The sequence below is a fragment of the Lucilia cuprina genome, chromosome 4 (assembly GCF_022045245.1).
Source record: "Lucilia cuprina isolate Lc7/37 chromosome 4, ASM2204524v1, whole genome shotgun sequence".
Classification (NCBI taxonomy): Eukaryota; Metazoa; Arthropoda; class Insecta; order Diptera; family Calliphoridae; genus Lucilia; species Lucilia cuprina.
The window spans coordinates 57165261-57170744 of NC_060952.1; positions in this window are offsets into that span (position 1 = coordinate 57165261).

Below are 5484 nucleotides of genomic sequence, written 5' to 3' on the forward strand. Positions count from 1 at the left end.
TGCTTACAGGGAGCACCAACAGTTGATACGCAAATAGCAACTTCTACACATTCATCCAGCCAATCAGAAAATTTCGATCGAAATTTAGCAATGGAATACCGAACACTCTTCAGTTTTATATCAACTGATTTTATAAAATTTTCAATTTTACATATATCAGTTTTATCCACTTTATTTTTATGTGCAGTTTCAATATATTTCAATAAGAAGTTCACTTTATCTTGAAAAGGAGCTGAAGAGTGTTCAAATAAAATGGAGCACAAATCATTTTTTTTAGTACGATCGCCATGGTTAGAAAATTACAAATAATTACAAACAGATATAAACCTGTCTTATATATTAATTACAGGTACTTAAATTAAATTATTTTTTAAAGGGTTATGATATTCTACCTAATATGTCTAACGTATCCTTATGTAATGAATTTTTCCTCAACAGGTCACTTTAATTAGCTACCTATTAAAGAGACCTATAGGGGTAAAAATCATTACAGTTTAAAAAATAATACCTGAAAATTTTTTAATATATGTAACAAATTTAAGAGTTAACGTTATGGATGAAAATAATAGTGCTAGGTAAATTTTCTAAAAGATGTTGAGTTTTCCCTAATTAATTTGTCACTTAAAAAACATTAGGTAGGCATGTTATATATCAATGGAAAGGTAATTTTGTCTATTTTTCAAAACTGTATATAATTTTTGAAAATTAAAAAATTCGCGGAATACTTTTTTTAAAAAAATTAAAAAATGTTTTTTATTCAGTTTTTGCGAAGATACAAATTTTCAAATTGCAATAAAAATTTTATTTATGAATATTTTTTGATGAAATTTTACAGTTAGGTAGATTTTTTTACTCAAAATCTATAATTAAATAAAAAGTTCGAATTTTCTTATTAGAAATCCCGGAATTCCCAAAATAGTTTTAAAAAATCCCAAAAATGGGATTTTTTGGTTTTTTGCCTATTATATCCATACCAGGGGCGGGGTTATCGAAACCCGTTACAAAATGATTAAGAACATATTGGGTCATATAAAACAGGTCACTATAATTTGATATCGACTATGCGATTTGAGAATTTTTGTTCAAAATTGAATTTTCTATAAAAAATAGGGTTTTTTGGATGGACCTGGTCCCCTCGGTATCAAAAATTTTTAGGTTTTGTTTCATTTATCGTATTTTATGTAAAGTCAGCTTTTCAAAAAGTATAAATTCTATATACATCTTCTTAGAAACTTTTTAGATAACTTAAAAAGAAAAAGATACTTTTTTCCCAAAAAAATGGCAAAAAAATCGCCTTTTTTTAATTTTTTAAATTAAAATGCCTATAACTTTGGACTCAGTCATGATTTTTACATAATTCTTTCACTGCTTGATATATAGACTTGTTGTTAAGCGAATAAAAAAAAATGGCGAAAATCGGGAATATTTGGACCCGCTATTATCAAAAAACTAAAGTAAGGACGGTAAAAATTTTAAAATTTTAATTTTCAAATGCGAATATCTCCTAAACTATAAGAGATAATTTACTGCTACGACGACATTTTTTATAGTGCTCGATGAGAAGATTCTATATACGAAATTTTTTTTTAAATCGGAACTCAAATGAAGAAATAAGATCGTTTTAAAAATTTAACATAGCCGAGGTGTCCTAATTTGAGGACCCCCCGCCGGGCCCCTGGTTGGCCTATAAGGTCCAAATTCAAAACCTAAACTCGACAACACCTCCTCTTTGTGCATACCAAATTTCATTAAAATCGGATTAACCGTTTAGAAGTTACCGAATTATTTCCCTCTTTTTTTTTTCCTATACCACTGTGTGCCGTATATGTTGACGATATTATCGTAGCAAGTTCTGACAAAAACGAATTACACGAAATCAAGAAGTTGAAAATTGTTGACAAAGGTCCACTAAATTATTTTTTAGGAATGGAAATCGAAAGGGATGGAGAAACTGGTTCGATTACCATAAGTCAGAAAAATTATATTAAGGATGTTTTGAGCGAATATAAAATGGAACAATGCAAACCAATGTTAACACCTTTAAATGAAGGATTTCAGTTTAAATGTTCCAGTGAAAATTGTGATAAGGTTAATGAAACCGAATATCAATCGTTGATAGGTGCTCTAATGTACCTAGCCCTTACAACAAGAGCGGATATATTACATTCAGTTTGTAAACTTTCGCAAAGAAACAAGGATCCCCACACAGAACATCAAGAAGCAGCAAAACATATTGTCCGTTATTTGTCGAAGACTCAAGACTTCAAATTGCACTACCAAAAAACTGGTAACCCCATACAAGGTTTTGTTGATGCGGATTGGGGAGGTGACCAGATAGAACGCAAATCATACACAGGGTATCTATTTTTCTATGCTGGATGTATATTTTCGTGGGAATCCAAGAAACAAAACACCGTAGCCCTCAGCAGCACTGAAGCTGAGTACATAGCTTTTTGCGCAGCAGCTAAAGAAGCCGTTTATTTGAAAAAATTGTGTTTAAAGCTTGGATCAAATAATTTGCAAGAACCCATTATCATAAGTGGTGACAACTTAAGTACACAACAACTAATAAAGAACCCAGTGTACCATGCGCGGAGCAAACACATTAATATCAAGTATCATTTTGTCTGCGATATTTATAAAAATAATGATATCATTTTGAAATATGTACCAACTAATGAAATGATAGCAGATATTTTAACTAAAAATTTAGGAAAAATTAAACATTACAAATTTACTGATTTAATGAGATTGTATTGATATTTTAAAGTATTTTTGTATTGAGGAGAAGTGTTGATTTGTTTTTTAAATTGTACTTTACGATACAAATACTTTGTTTGAATTTTATGTTTTTAATCAATGTAGTTTGGTATCATATTTAACTTAAAAATATTATTTGTTACTTGCTGAAAAACTTCATTTTTGTATAAAATATATTGTGCTTGTTGTTATTGGTATTTGTTTGGCCTTTATATTAAAAAGGAAAGATTCCAACATTTTTTTGTTTTTCATCCAAATACAAAGATTTTTATATTTTGTGAAAGCGCTCTTGAAAAAACATGCTTGGACATACTACTTATCTCTTATAATATCCGATTTTTAGGCATTTAAAAATTTAGTGATACAAAATTTACCATACAAAATTTCCAATAATATACAAAAAATTTCAGATCAATATCATTTACAGATCCAAAAATATACGTTTTTTAATTTAAAAATTCAAAAAATTTTAGATTTTTGCCGTTGTTTTGCCAAAAATGTGTCTTAACTCTTTTATTAATAAAATAAAATTTTCTTTAAGAACATATAACAATTTTATATACTCCAAAAGTATTTTCCCAGCCCTGAAAGAAATATAGACACTATGGGCAAAAAGTAATAAATCCCATTTTTGGAATTTTCATTCATATTTTTGGGAATTGCGGTATACTCTTTGACCTTTTCAATTTTTTTTGCATTTTCTTATTTGAAATGACAAATTTAAAAAGCGTTAAAAATTTCATTGAGTTTTGTTCATAAATAAAGATTTTATCATATATTACATATTTGTTTAATTTCTAAAACTATGATTTATATCAAAATTTTAATAGGGTCGCAGATAGCTACAACAATTTAGTCCATATTTATCCCTTAATAACATTTTTTAGTTAGATATGGAAATTCTCGACCCTTTACAAAAAAGCCAATATTTCAATTACATTCAAAAATATGTTCATTTAATCCTGTGTCCATAGAGTATATAGAGCGGAAACTCTGCTGTCAAGGACCTAAGTCTGTTGTCAAAAACCTAAGTAGATTGAATGTAGTAGTAAAAAAACTTATGATAGTATTAGTATATTCCCCATATTTTAAATAACCCAACAAACAGAGAAACTGATTTAACGTTTACATTCGATTTAGAGTTTTAAAATTTGAAAATAGTTTGATTTACAACCTTTCTAGATTTTACATGAACACTCTGTGTTTGCTGGGTAACGACATTTTAATTTATTATTCTGACATTTTCACCACAACAATTTTTTATTTATTTTTTAAATTTTACATAACTTCTGCAAAATAAACAGATGTAGGTGACCCAAATTCAAGAGAAAACACTCGTCATTCGTATTCGGGTGTGGCGAGGTCCATATACCCTTGATTTATTCAGTAACCTATTCCTTTGACACCAACTCTTCCCTGTTTGCCAGGATAATTTGATGCCACGGGGCTAAGTTTCCATCTTTGTCTTGTCCCGGTTATTGGAGTATTCCATTTGGTATGTACGTGGTGGCTGCGGTTTAAACCCGGGAAGAGAATATTGGTTAAAAGACTGGTGCACGGTAAAGTCTATAATTAGGGATAAGTTCGGTACTATAGCTGAGATAACAGCATTGGAAATGAGTTGCTGTCAAATGTATATCATACGGGATGGATGTAGGGTTATACGGACCTTACTTACTCAGATGTTGGTCTCAATGAGTGTGTCGGTGTGCAGAGTTGAATGGTGATGTATGTAAAGTATCTTATAAATGTGATACCAATGAATTTGCCTTCCATGTCAGGGTATATTTAGGGTTTACTCTGTCCGTACCAGACCACAGTGTATCCACTGATTACGTCTGTAGGTGCTATTGCCGAATCACAAATTCGTTGTTGAAAACTCAAGTGATGTTTTTGCATCTCGGTAGTTAAGCAATGGTCAGAGATTAGGTAGCTCGAGTACATTAGTAAAGTTTAAGGAGCACAAAGTGGTGGTGAGGAGTCGTCTCAAAAGCTTACCCGGTGGTCTTATAAGGCCAATACGGCAGGTGTTCACGTAAAGCGTATTCACTTATGTATCTGTTTTTTTTCGGCAACAGCACCGAACTTATATAGAATAGATATAACCCGTAATTTTTTGTTTAAACCACAGCCAACCTGAAGGGACCACTGCAATAACCGGACAAGACAAAAAATTAATATCCAGACGAATACGGAAACATACGTTCATAATTTTGATATTTTATACAAAACTAAAAATATTTAATTTATTTACATTTAATTTGACAAATGACTGTGGGGAAATCTAACAGGTGGTATGTTGAATACACAGTACCCATATGTGTGAACAGCCTACTTTATGTTTTCAAAAAAATTTTGACAGGTTTCCGCTCTATGTTTCTCTATGCCTGTGTCCTTTAATTTCATCTTTTTCATATTTTAGTATTAAGTATGACAGAACATACATTTGGTGTTGAATAAAATATTTGGACAATTTTTAAAAATTATTTAATTATTTTATTAAAGACTATAACATCGTACACACAATAAAAAAATTATAATTTTATTATGAGCCACGCACAACAACACCTAAATCACCCCACACAAACTACCTTTCCCGCCCACCGAAATATAAAACACAATTTAGTACAATATCATCAGTTAGTATAATAGCTTTTTTTATTTGAACTGTTTATCTTAAACATAATACACTTAATTCTTACAACCTACTTATATAGTTAATTC